Raw genomic sequence first — 14,363 nt, 5'->3', positions numbered from 1 at the left:
GGGACTGGACCTTAGTGGTCCTGCTGGGTCACTGGGCTGGCTCTGTGCCCTGAAGGCCACCAGCAATAGCCTTGTTTCCTCCTCTGGGTGAGTGAGACGGTCGAGCGAAGCTGAACATCACAAGCATTTCTGCTGGTAACAGCAAGCACCAGTACAGCGGAGCAGGTTCACGCTTGCTCTGTTTTCTTATGGCCACCAGCAAGCCCAGCCAGCCCCAGCACTGCCAAAACAGCCCGGTGTTCCCCGTGACGAGCCAGTCCTTGCTCCCCACCTGCTGCAGCCAGGCACGGCATTCGGATACAGCCCAAACTGGCTTTTTTTCTAAGAGCACCTGCTGGGGAGCCGCTCCTGGGCTTGCATGTGGGCTCCAGCCACATCACCCTGCGTCACCCTGTGCTCCCACCGTGCTGGCTCCGCTACCCCCATCTCACTTGGCTCCCACACGTGCCGGCTTGGTGCCAGGAACGGGATAAAACACGGTGCAGAGAAACCCAGCCAGCCAGAAAAGGCAACCGTGCCTGCAAGGTTAAGGAATTAATCAAGATCTGTTTGATAAAGCAACTGGCAGCACTGCTGGGGAAGGGACAGCGAGGGAGGGGGTCAGCTTCAGTTTGGGAAGTTCCTACAGCCATAGCAACCAGCTCAGCTTGCATTCAGAGCATCCTGCAGCTGCTCTGTAGGCATGAAGTTCTGTCTACCAGCCACCTCTGCAGGCGTGGGATGCCGGAACACCCGGTGTGCAGGTAAAGTGTGGGTGATGTGGGGCTGCAGAGGAATTGCCCCAGCTCCCAGAGCAGAGCTGGGTGGCTGCCCCGGGGAGCTACAACGCTGCAGACACCGGGAATTAATCCCCCACTCTCGTTATGCTGATGGACAGCTGCCAGGTTTAAGTTGCTGGCAGAGGGATTCAGTCAGGGCTGGCTTAGAAACTTGCCTGTGACTGGATCCAAAGCCAGGTGAGCTGCAAGGGGTCCTGCAATGTCACTGTGTCACGGGTCCTGCAATGTCACCATGTCACCAGCCCTGCCCAGCTCCCAGCAGCACTTTGCAGCATGTTCAGGACAATATTCCTCCCAAACCTCTTAATTGCTGTTCTGCTACTGCCAGCTACCTTCTCCCAGAGCATTTCCCCTCCCTCCAAAAGAACAAAAAGGGAATCAGAAAGTGCATAAAGATTTTTATTTGGAGACAGAGGGCTCTCACCGTGGGGAGGACAGGCTGTGCAGGGAGCCCCGGCCAGGCTGACTGGGGCAGCGTGGGGCTCGCCAGTGCTCCCGATGCACCAGATTGCAATGAAAGGTTTTATTGCTCAGTCATCTAGCCCATATCAGTCAACTCTTTGGCTGAAGGAGAGACGTCCATTCAAAGTCAGTTTACAGCAGAGCCGTTATTTTTATTTTAAAAGCATCTGGAAATTAAAAATCCCTGTTTGGCACTCATCCACTTTGGAGAGGGAGCCAGGGCTGTCGTCTGGCCAAGCAGCCCAGCTCTAGCTGAGTTGGGTGGATCCAGTGCTGGGACGTTTTTCTAACTCGAGCAGACGCGAGCTGCTGGCTTCCTTCCCACAGCTCCACAAACTTCCCACACTGAGCATCGGTTTGGTCCTCACACCATACGTGTGACACTGTGTGCATGTCACTCAGAGCCGTTTGGGGTGTGCCATGGCCCAGTCCCGTGCCCTTCCTCAACCCAGGGACGTTTGTCAGATGGTGCTTTGGCCAAGGCAAAGAGCAACAGGGCAGTCAGAGCATATAGGGTTCGCCCCAGGTGAGTGGCATCAATGCAAAACGTGGGTTATTTATTTTCATTTTGGGGTGGCTGCAGGTCTGTCAGATGTTGGTCACCCCCAAAAATCTGTCCCCATGGTGAGGAGGGCACATTGCTGCTGCCTCCTCAGCAGCATGGCAGGAGGTGACACTACCCAGGGCTGGCTGAGCCTGGCGACGCAGACATGCTGAGTTTATAGCAGACCTCCGAAAAGTTCTCCGCAAGCAGTGCAGAACATTTCATTTAACTCCTTCCTCAGCAGGCTGGTAAACCCCAGCTGGGCCATCCCTTGGATCGAGGCGTAATTTGGGAAATGGAAAACAAAACAAAAAATGAACAAGAAGTAAATAGGTGGCTGTACGCAGTTAGAGCTGTGTAGACTCGTTTTTAATCCTGCAGGAGAAGTGTAGGTGCTGGAATCTCCATCCCACTCTGGCTGCTGGCACCTCCGGCTGCCCAGCCCCACATGTCCCTTCACTGCGTCTCTGCAGCAAGAGGGTGGGTTGCCCTGCAACAAGGCAGAGGACAGAGCACTAACAATCATTTATCTGCTCCTTGCTACAGAAGGAAGATTGAGAAGTCCCTGCCCAACAGCTTGGGATTGCCACTGTGGAGAGTTGAACCTGCTGAGGACATCAGCTGCAACCCAGGACAATGTCTCTTATCCAAAAAAGTGGGATGAACAAAAGCAGGTTCAGCAGGAGGCAGAGGTGGGTACCCCAAGACCTGGGATGGCTGCAGACGTGGTGTGTCACCCTCTGCCTGCATCCGCACCCGGCCGAACCAAGGATTATTGTGAGTGTCACCGATGTTTTCTGGCAGGAGAGGAAGGCAATAGCCCATCAAGCTGGGGACAGGAGATCCAACAGGCACAGACCCATCACGCTTCAGCCTGGTCTTCCCAACCTGTCCCATCCCAGCACCTCCTGCTTCCAGGCACAGTCCCATCTCTGCTCCAGCACGTTGGGAGCTGCAGCAGATGGGCTTTCTCTTCTCCCTCCAAAATTCTCACTCTTAGCAAGAGCTAGGCCTTACCAGGAAAGACCAATTTCACCACTCACGTGGGCTGGCAAGGGCCAGGCAACGAGAGACACGAGCAGAGACTCTTCCCTAATCTTAGCTAAGCTCTTGCAAAGCCCCGCTGCACATACACAAACTAGACTTTTTCAGAGGCTCATAAAACTGAAACAACCGTGGTCAGATCCTTATGGCAATGGCAACAAGCCCATCTTTAGCACAAAGCATATCTTCCTCATTGGATTTCAAGTCCCTGTTTCGAAGTATGGAAGTATTAGATCTTTTCAAAGAAAGGATTTCCTGAATTATTCTAACACTGCAAAAACAATGTATTCTTCTCTGCCCTGGCTCTCGCAGGCAGTTGAAGTACTTGGCTGAAATTGTCTCAAAAAGAAAGAAAACGCCGGAGTCATGACATAAGGACAGGATCTTGCACTTAGAAGGGACAAGCAACCTCCAGAGCAGGCTGTGCTACCAGCTCTGCCTCTAATAATATCTGCCAACTTTGTGTGCATTGTACATTGTTTAAAGAACTTAATCAAGTTACATATTCCTTTTGAAGTCAGACAACTTTGATATAACAATGGCTTCAGAGCTTTGAAAACCCCAATCTTTTCTAGTCTGTCTTCCATGATGGTTCCTTACCTGTCTCCCACCATTGAATAAATCATTATAAACATAAACCAGATGCCTGATGCTAACAATAACTTTAGAGAGCCCTGCTTCCCCTAAGATGTAGGGACAATGACTAACACACTTCTAGCCTCCAGACTTAATTTAAAGCATTCTGAAATTGTGCGCTGGTGAGATGAAGGCTTCCCAAGACAATAACTTTTATATTAAAAATAATCTCTCTCTTTAGCAGCAACAAAGTCAAGATTGTCCTTCTTCAGCCCTGGTGTCTCAGCCTGCCATGGGCACTCTGCAAGCCGTGGGTTGCACTTCCATGAATTAATACCTGAAAATGTTGGAAAAGACCTTGCACTACCTTAAAGAAAATAAAGTGCCTGTGTTTAAATGCACAGGAGCAGCGGCTTCGGCAATTTGTGGTGAGCATGCAGCAGCCAAGCAGAGCGCCTTGCATCAGCTGAGATGTGACAAAGGACAATGCTGAGCCTCCAGACACTGTGGCTCCTTCCAGCAGGAGCAGAAAACCACTGAGTCAACCTCAGCCTCTCCATCGCAAACCGAGATAAAGCGCTTTGAAACCTGGAACTCACTTTGCCCAAGGATAAATCACCCATGTGTGGAGCAGTTTGGGGAGATGTGCTGGTGGAAGACAGAGATTTCCTGACCCAGAGACCTCAGCCTGCGGAAAGCCTGTAGCTAACAGCTGCTGCAGAGCTGCTCTGTAGGGAATATATTGCTTAACAGAGGAATACGCTTAAATGCATTGCTAGTACGGCTAAATTAGCGTCTGGAGTTTGAGCTTTGGCAAAGAAACAAAGTTTGAAAGCTTCATTCAATATTCTTTTACTTTCCTACGCCTGCACACACTGATCCCACAGTTGGGTTAAACTTGCCATTTTATTTGCATATTTTTGGCATCCCTTATTTACAAGGTTTGCTCTCTTATCCATTTGAAGCAATAACCAAAAAGTAGAAATAAGAAGGAAAGATGGGAGGAAATATTTGGATCTGCCCAAGTTAGGGAGATTCACATCAGGTAAACTCTTCCATGTAGATGTGCTTTACCATACTGGCGCATTCTGGCACAGTGGGAAGCTCAGTGCAGAATTTCGTGATACAGAACGAACTAAGAAGAGTCATTGCTAAAAGTTTACCAACAGGGAGGCTCACGCAGAGCTCAGGGGGGAATATTTCTCCTATCTGAACTTCATGGCAGCACCTCTGTTTTGTTATAAACCTTTGCATGAGGGCTTCCCAGGTAACCTGGTCACTCTTAAGCCAAATACTGTGTTTGAAGCCAAGGCAAAGATACCGTGTGAAAAATAAAACCACATCAAGACAACTAGGAGGAGATTTTCCAGTAGCTCGCTCTTTGTGTGAAGGCCGTGTTACCTTGGCATCACGGCCTGGCTTTTCCTAATTTCCAGCTGCTTGCTGAAGTTTCAGCCCTGAGCTTCTTTTTTTTTTTTTAATTCTGATTTTCAAATGAAAATTCACCAAATTATTTGAGATGGGGAATGAGGCAAAGCACAGAGTGGTTTGAGGAGAGTAAAGAAAGACTCCGGACCAAACATCTCCCAAGAAACTTTTGCCACCTGCTTCACCCTTGTGCTCTTGTACAACAGGAGAGCTCCCGGCCAAACAGACCCTGCTGGCTACCCAGCCACGCTCACAGCACGGCCAAGTACATCTCCAGAGGAAGTCACTAGAGCACCAGAATATAAAAGACCATAATTTATGCATTTTAAACCATGTTTTTGATTATGTCAACCTGAAAAGTATCTTCTACAGAAAAAAGTTAATTCTATATGAAGTTTGTTCCTTATAAAGAATGATTTACCTGTCTCTGGGGTTATGGTCTTTGTACAACAGAGCACATGTCTGTTCTGGTTCCGCACATCTGAGATACAGATCCCAGGCAAACAGCTGTCCCATGGTATTCTGAGGTTTTCATGACAAATGGAAATCCTTTACAGGCAGCATTCATTTTTTCTTCTGAAAGCCTCGATACATTAGTAGTTGCCAGAGTCCTGTGAACTTTCATATCTATTATGCCATCACCACTACAAATGCTTTCAAATTAACAACCAGACAGATTTCCTTTCTGTGACCAAGCAGGAAAATAAAGAGAAAAGACAGGAATCATTACGTTACAAAATACCTTCTCCTCCGTCCCACTTAGCAATCACTTTGTAAAGTGATATGAAAGGTTATTTACATTGGAATACATCTAATGGGCTGAATAGGAGCAAACACTCTAAAAAAGGGATCACAGCTGTTTCCTTTCTTACCCTGTCCTGTCTCTGCCGCTGAGCAGTCACCCTCGTGCTGGCGAGCGAGCCGGGGCTGCTGCGCTCCTGGCCATGCTCAGACACGACCCTGACAAACTGCAATAAAAATTGGTAAGAAATAAATATTTAATCAGTCCCATAAATTCATTAGCGATGTCATTTCCTTTTTAGCTTGTTATGTTTTTTGATTCCTGTTTGGTTATGGAAAGGGGTATCTTCAGTCTCCGTGCATGGGTGAGGGCAGGCACGCAGACAACAGCCCTTTCTGTAGGAGCAGATCTGTTGCTGCATTGGCAATAAGAGCTTTCAGGGAGAATAGGATTAAAAGCAAGACAACATTGCAAGAGGAAAGTTTTATAGCAGTATATTGCACAGCTGTCCCACCATTGCCAACACGAGCTTCCAAACACACAGTCATGGTGGGATGCTCAGCGAAAGGCTGGGGTCTTCCTGATGCCTTTTCAGATTAAGACATCAAGATCCCAGATATCCATTCGGTGCATCTGGCAAAAAGATCGTACGTTTAAAAATAATGAGAGTGATATTCAAAAAATCAAGGAAATTCACTTTTATGTCTCTTCTCATGACTCTGAATTCTTCCTGTCAAATGCTCCATCTTTTGACTGTGCCTTTTCAAACCTTTATCCACAGTCCCATCTGCTTGGCAATGAGAATTGGAGGCACAGTCTTTGATGGGGTCTTGCAGGGCTCTGAGACCTTAGATGGTCACTGATGGGAGATCACACACAGGCAGCCCCAGGATGCCCCTGGTCTGGCAGTCTATGGATAAAATCTGGGTGAGTCACTTAATATCCTCAAAAATTGCCATGGTGAGTAATCCTCTGAGATTTGGTGTTACTCTCATAAACACAGGCTTGACAAATGCTGCCTTTTTTTTTAAACATCAAAGGATCACATTTGCTTTTAAGTGATGTTTAGTCGTAATATTCTGTTCCTGCAGGTCAGTTGCATTGTGAGGAGGACAAAGTCATTTCAAAATAAATGTTGCAGGATCTGTTCTGCTAACTAATGTGCTTGAAAAACTCTACATACAACAGATGCCAATGCACAGGTCATTCATACTAGACACAAGCGATGGTAGATTAAGTTGCATCCTGGAAATGCATGCATGCATTTTTTTCATACCCTTACTGAGAAGAAGACAGAATTTTGCATCCCTGTACTTTTTATAACTCTTCCCTCACCCTGCTACAGCTGGTGGCAAAATATTAGCCTTGAAGAACTGGAGGGGGAGCTTTCATCAAGGTGAATCCAGGGACTGCTTCAGTCTCCTTCATGCCATAGGTTCAGCTAAAAGGGATCCCCGGAGAGTAGGTTCAGTCCCAAAAAATCTGAAAAGTAGCAAATTTTATTACGCCTGCACTTCTGGGGCAGACTGAGCAACCTGAACCTCTTCTGATGCCGTGGGGACAAGCCTGTCAGGGCTGTTTCTTCTCATTCTTGTTTCTTACATAGGTTTTAATATTGTATATGAGGAGATCACAGCAGAGAGAAAGGAAGACACAAAACCTCTTTTCTTAGCCTTTTGGCTAAAACCCAAATATTTTGAACATTTTTGCTAGGGGTTGATTCCCCCAGCGAGTCTCAGAGCTCTCATCTCTGACTGCTATAAACCAAAGACTGTTTACATGAGATCAGCACATGTCCGTATTGCTTTACACTTTATGGTCCATGCACATCATGTATCGATAGCGATGGGCAATCCATCCCTGCAAGCACTTTAGCAATTTTATGATAGTTTTCTTTTATTATTATTTAGAGGACAGAGGAAAAAAGCGTGATGGAAATACTGCAAATGGTTAAATGCAAAGTTCCATTGATCTTGTGAGACCACTGGTAAATAATTTAACAAAGATCTCTAACAAGTCTCACTCCAAAGGAAAAAGTAGATCCACTTTAAACCCTGCTTTTCCAATTTGGACATCTCATTCAGTACTGCAGACCTTTAAAACAGCCAGACTCTGTAGGAATTGCCATAGAGAGTCAGTTCTGGCTGCCAAGTGCAAAAGAAAAATGCAAGAAATTTCATAACAGGCAAACACAGGGTAATCTCCCTTCCCCTAGAAAAGCTCATCTGAGCCCTGGAGACTAGGTAAAACATCAAAGCAAGAGGTTTTGCCCCACTCAAACCTCTACTTGCATGAACTCTCCAGCAATGGCTCTTATCCATAGGAAGATTCTGCAAAGCTTTTGATAATTTTATGGAAACACCTCATTGCATATTTTAAGTATTCCCTTTACCATCTTCCTTCCATAAGCATTTCAAGCTCTCCAATAAAATACAGTTCTGACTGACATAGTGTCTTGTGGTCTTTGGGTACCTGACCATATGGAGAAGCCTTCATGGCACGGCTGTTCAAAAGCCGTGGGTGAGGCTCATACAAGGAGCGTGGGTTCCTCACCAGGAGACACCTGGTTCTCAGGGAAGGGAGCACAAGGCAATTAGTCATTGTAAAATAGTCTAATGAGGCTAAATAATTAGGAATCGTCTAGGCCTTAATAAAATCCAGTGCTTTATACGACTCAAGATGCAGTTGGAGGAATCTGGCTAATCTTTCGCTCTCCTAGTAAATCATTCATTGAGGCCATCTGTGAAATACGAGAAGAGCAGCTTCAACCCAAGATTCCCGCTTAGCAAACCTCTTACTGGCTTGGCCGGAAAGAAGCTTTCCTGATAAAGTTGATGGCTAGTCCAAGCCCTCATATTTCCAGCAGCAGTAATCCTTCTGGACAGGTTAGAGAAGCAGCCCTTGAAGGTCCTGAAGTATGGCTGTGCATTTCAGCAAAGTTCAAGGGAAAAAAGTAAAATAAATCCACAGCACTTGTCAGGGCCTGGCCCAGAGGCGCAGATCTCGATGCTTTCTTTTCCAATGGTCTCTGCAGACAGATCTGACAAACAGTCCCCAAAACAGGCAGTCACAGCCCTTCTGGGACAGGCAGCACTGGGGGCTCGAGGAGAGCATCAAGGGAGAAATCTGGTCCCTTCATACCCACAGGGAAAGCGATATTCAGCTCTCACAACTGAACCCAAACTTCCCTGTTCTGGGAAAGTTCATGCGTGAATCAAATGAGTACGGTGTGGGATCATGTCACTTGAGGAGAAATAAGTCATGCAAAACACCTCCACCAACTCTCCACGCCAGGCGGCTTATCTGTGTCCTCCACCCAGATTCGATTCCGTTTTTTAGGAAGCAGTTAGTCTTTCTCCACAGGAGTTACTACTAACCTGGGAATAGAAGAAAGTCCTTAGGCAAATATTTCATAGGGCAAAACAAATTAAAAAATAATTTAGCTTACAGGGAAAATGGGTTGAACACCTAACCACAGCATTCAGGAACATGAATTACAATCTGCCTCCTCCAGGAATTAAGACAATACAGTTTTTGATGGCTTTTTTTTTTTTTTAATCTTCTAGTTTCCAAACTCTTAGGATCTGCAATTCCCAGGTGGCTTAATAGCTAGAAGGAACAGAGATTTTCAAAGTGAAAGACGAGATGCCCCAGCTCCTAGAGCCAAATGCTTCAAGGGAAGTGAAGCAAAAACCCAAATACAAGACAAAATAAGAGCGCAGCATGGCTGTATACACAAGCCTACAGTCCTACCTGGTGTCGGGCTCTCAAGGCAAAACTTGAGGACCATTAGGCTGAGCAGGTCCCACCTTTGAACTCTATCAAACCCATGTTGTATAAATTTGCACATTTATATTGTGTTTGGGCACCTTGCAGAAATACAGCCACAGAAGGGAAAGTACATCCTCTCCTGTGCTTAAACTAGGCAATAACATGCTTGGTTTAGTGCTAAAGTCTTCCAAAAGTCTTTGTTCAAATTACAGTGCTCTTGATGACCAAGTAAAGTTGGGGAAGTGATTATGTCTTGGATCAACATGTCTGACAAACAGTAGGAGCTGCGGTTCCTGAAATGACAGAGACCCTCTTCGCTACTTGAACTTTAACAAAAGTTTGGTGCAATAATCCCCCCTGTGCTGTGGTTTTTAAGGTTTTAACTCTTCCTGTTTTCCTTGGCTATCTGGTGTTTGCTCCGCTGAGCCTTGAGGTGTGGAATGCATCAAGTTTTCTGCCTTCTCCCTAAAACTTCCTCAGATCTAAGCAAAGCAGCATCTCATTGACCATTAATACTGACCAGCTTCCTCTATTTCCAGTCAGCTGAAATAAACAGTATAAATGCCCCTTCCTGTAATGCTGTTTCTATTCTTAGCACGTTCTGTACCATGTCAGGCTGTGGTGGTATCAACTGTATCTTGGATCCTTGCAAACAGAGTTGGTCCAGAGGGAGAAGCGGTAGGGAGAGCAGCCAGCATCCGCTCCCTGGGTCAGAAACAAAGCAGAGGGGTAACAGAGAAGTGCTCAACCTCAGCAAGACCAAGGAAATACCGTGATTGTGGCACTGAAAACAGCAGAGCTGCAGAGGAGACATGCCCCAACACGGTAGAGATGAGACAAGAAGGGGATCTCCTGTCCCAGCATCGGTTGGGCTCTGGATTTTCCATTAGTCAGACAGGACTCATGTTGTTCAGCAGAAAACTCCTCTGGCCTCCCAAGCAAGGCAAGCTTGGTGAATCCCCCACCCTCCAAATGACACACAGTGAAGGCTGCAGGAGCATCTGTTATAAATCCTCTTCTCTGGGCAAGAGGAGGAAGCACAACTTTCATAAGACTCTCTTAAATGGAGAAAATCATCCAGGCCTTTTCTTTGCAAGCTCCGCACCCCTCCTGGAGCCCTTTGTGCTCTAAGTTGTTTAGAAAGTAAATGAAAGGGAATGAGCCAGAGAGACAGGGATGGTTATTTCTCCAAGAAAGAAAAGCTTAATTTTACCATGGGGATCTTGTGCTGCCATGACCTCTCCAGCAGCTCACAGGAACACAGGAGGAATTAACCAGCAGTGAGGACTGGTTCACTCTTGCAGATCTGTGAAGAGTTTCATCTTTGATCTTAAAAGAAATAACCCCTCTCCTGCAAAAACAAAAACCCAAAACCAAACCCAAATACCACCTAGTCCTCATCTGGCAATGTGTAGCTTCTCCATGGTTTGTAGCACTGTCCTTTCTACATCTAACCAAAACACACCTAAAGCTTGTAACCTTTCCAGGGCTGCAGCTGAGAAGGTCAATGTGTAAGGATCAGGCAACCCTGGAGCAGCTGGTTCCAGAAAAGGTGAGAGCAGAGGGAAGAGGGAGGAGGATCACCGGGCTCAGAACCATTCGTCTTTTGTTCGTGGTTAGTATCTGTTTAGCCAACTGGCTAATTGAGATCAACAGCTAGGATTTTTCCATCCAGTCTAAGTGAGCTAGCAGTTGGGTTTCATTCAAGTAATTGTTCTAATGGATAATAATGTATTATTATGACTAGAGGGCTTATTACTAGAATTTTGTGCTAAGTTCAATAACCTGAACTCACTATATATTGTCCCTCTTGTGGGAGCTTCAGCTCTTTGAGAAGGAGCCTCAGACTTGCGTGATCACCCCTGAAACCTTCTCCCCTAATTCCAACTTTGGAGAACAAGTTGTTCATCATATGCTGAATTCAGCCTTGGAGTAACTCCAGTGAAAACAAAAGGAGTAACAACAGGAATGGATTAGGCCCAATTGCTTTCACATTTCTCCAACTTGAATTTCCAATTCCAATACTACAGGAGGAGTAAAAATAAAAAAAAACGAAAGCAACCCAACATATGGCGCAGCGACAAATACATCCAAAATGTACATCTGCCTGTGCTGTGACCTCATGCCCTTTGGAAAGTGCACCAAGGTGAGCTTCCACAAGCTTGTACATAAAAAACCCTGCTGTCATCTGGCAGAAGTAATATGTATTCCTATTTCTGCCACTGTATTGTAACAATTTTTGTTCAGAATGGTCAAACCCACCCTGCAGTTCTAGGCTGCTCCACATGAGACTACTGACCTTACACACATCTGAAAAAAGCTAGCATCTGCCAAGCTGAGATATAGAGCCATGAGGATTTCATTTCATAAATCATACTAAGATTAAGTAGTGCGTGTTCTGTACTGACCCCGTTTTCCAGGGAGAGCTGTGCACAGCTCAGGGGAGGGCACAGCATCACCTACAAATCCTTACCTGACAGATCATCGCCTCGGCATCTCTGTGGTTGAACAGATGTGAACACAGAGAACAAGCAGAATAAAGACACAGACAGCTCCAAGCTCTTCTGCTCGCTGTGAAAACACGCTTTTCTCAGCGTTCGCTGCATCACTCACCCATCAGCTGTTAAGTAAGTTCTTTCTCAGTTCGAGCAGCTGGTTCCTGCCGGGGCTGGTGAGCCACGAGCGCGGAGCCGCTTCCTGCGGGGCCGTTCTGCAGCGCACGCTGTCGGTGGCTGCCACACAGACTGAGCCTCAGAAATACGTTGCTCTTGTTTTCACTGGAGTTATTCCCAGGCTATTTCAGCGTGTTATAAAGGGGGTAACGGAATTATGCAGCGATCAAAGAACTAAACGTCAGAAGACCTGGGTTCAATTCCTGGCTGATCAATACTAACCACGTGCCCTCTTTGTGCCTTCGCACACTCACTTGAGAGTTTTAACAATAATGATGACACTCACTTGAAGTTATTCCTAAAAAAATAAGAAATTTATGAGACATCACAGCAGCACAAATTGTTAAGATCAGGTTTGACCCATGATCTTGACAAAATAAACGTACGGCTTCGTTCAACTGACAGGCTGGAAACCGAGGAGTTCAGCTCAGCTGCTATCTATCTCAGAAATCACTGCACATTGTTTGCAAACTTATCAGGAGTGACTTGAATTGTGAATTAGCTTCAGCAAGGCAGCTGGCAGGCTGCTGGAGCACACAATGCCTGCTGAATCTGCACTTCCTGCTGGAGACGTGAGAAGGAGAAGGCAAACTATGAAAGAGCAGCGAAACCGCTCCCAACCCAAGTCAAAACTATGTGCGGCACAGGCATGACAGGGCCAGTGGCTGATCTGGGGGCCAAACCACAACTCCCAGCAGCAATGGTGTGGGCAGAACTCAGCGCTTGCATAGTACTTGCCATGAGAGATCTCAAAGCACTTCATGAAGATCAGGCTCATCCTTCTTCCCCCACCTCCTCGCTAGGCTGGCTTAGAGTTGCAAGGTCAGACCTTCCCAGGCCCACGCTGTAACCCTGCAGGCAGCTCTCCAGCACACAGCCCAAACTGCTGCTTGCTTATTTTTGCATATTGGTTTGCGGTAAATAATCCAGTCTATGTCAAAAGCAGCAGCAGACACCAAGGCATGTTCTAGCCAGGCTTACCCAGGCACTCACCTGGACATGACACCAAAGCACAGCTCCGTGGTCAGACTCTCACTCCGTGCAGGTAGATGTTCTTTTGTGCTGCAGCCGCTTTAAATACTCCAAAATCCAGGTCTGTGTGTGCCCACACAGGGAAATAACAGAAAGACGCCTCCTGCGTGAGATCTGATGGGAACACTGCAGCATCAGCACTTCAGGAGAAAAAATACAGCTTGTACACTGCAATTCACTAAACCCAACGGAACTGTGCCACACCATGCTTCTCAAAGACTTCACGGCGCTGGGAAAACAGCCAATATGCAGTATATGCCTAGAAAACCTCTCTTGCTATGAGCAAGGCCTTTCCATTCCTTTCAGGTTGTCAGTACATTGGGTCAAATTCTCCTCTAGCATGGCATTGTCTCATTCTTATAATCAAAGAGCATTCGGCTTTTAATTTTTATCAGTTTTAAGGCTACTGGTACAATGAAGTCCAAACCTCACTCTGGAAAGCTAGCGTTGGATCTGGAAGGAAGAGGTTACATTGCGAGTGAAAAGAAAAAAAGCCATTTGAAATTTCTAGCAATAGGAGCTGCGGGATGAACACAGCTCAGACACACTTAGGCTGGTATCGCCACTGCTCTTTAAGTACGGGCCTGTGCTTTGCAAGCCACGATACGCCATCCTGTGGTCATCAGATCATCATTAACTTCCCACCTCTGGTCCAAAGCACCCAACGCAGCAAGATGCGCACTGTGCGTGCTGGCACTTATGCTCATCATAAGTACTATATGCACTAATTTCCTTGTTGCTAATGCAAAACGAGGCTGAAAAACTTCAGATACTGTCAAAAAAAAATATCTGGTAAACCCTGACAAGCACCAGTTGTAAGATGTGGCTGTGGCTGTGTGCACACCGCTATAACGACAACCCCTTTTCCACAGCATGAGCCTTCGAGTGGCAACAAGGATAACCACGACACTCCACTTTCTCCACACCAAGCAGGTGGACCAGCCTCCCGCCCTGCCATGTCACCTCCTCCTGCTGGGTGACATTCCTCCTGCTGCTCTGCTGTGGCGTTTTCTCTACAGTCCCTTGTCCCACCAGGTCTCCCATGCTCTCCCACTGTGCTCACAGCTCTTTGGGCATCTCTGTCCTAATCCTACACACTCAATTCCCCTCTTATTTCCCCTCTACCCCCGTGAAAAGTTTTGCCCACTGATGTCTAGAACACACCCCATGTTTGACAGGAACCAGCAATCCCCTCCGGTGACTATGCTGCTAAAGACAAGCGGTTGAGCATCCAGCCTTGCTTGGGTTGGCCAGCAAACACAACCGTACCCTTCAAGGCTGATGCAAAGTCAGTGTAAAGGGGGCAGGAGGAA

At 46.7% G+C, this 14,363-nt stretch overlaps 1 long non-coding RNA gene across 1 annotated transcript; it reads right to left on the bottom strand.

Moving 5' to 3' along the window:
- Nucleotides 1-1,169: 1,169 nt before the first annotated feature.
- Nucleotides 1,170-13,640, bottom strand: LOC110357485 (uncharacterized). The gene is made up of 5 exons (XR_002411171.2): nt 13,012-13,640; nt 10,560-10,652; nt 9,954-10,051; nt 5,255-8,952; nt 1,170-2,275 (listed from the first exon to the last, which is right to left on the bottom strand). It is a non-coding gene; the product is annotated as an uncharacterized LOC110357485 (long non-coding RNA).
- Nucleotides 13,641-14,363: the final 723 nt, after the last annotated feature.

This window comes from Columba livia, chromosome 12, assembly GCF_036013475.1.
Source record: "Columba livia isolate bColLiv1 breed racing homer chromosome 12, bColLiv1.pat.W.v2, whole genome shotgun sequence".
Taxonomy (NCBI): Eukaryota; Metazoa; Chordata; class Aves; order Columbiformes; family Columbidae; genus Columba; species Columba livia.
This window is presented reverse-complemented; position numbering and strand designations above follow the sequence as displayed.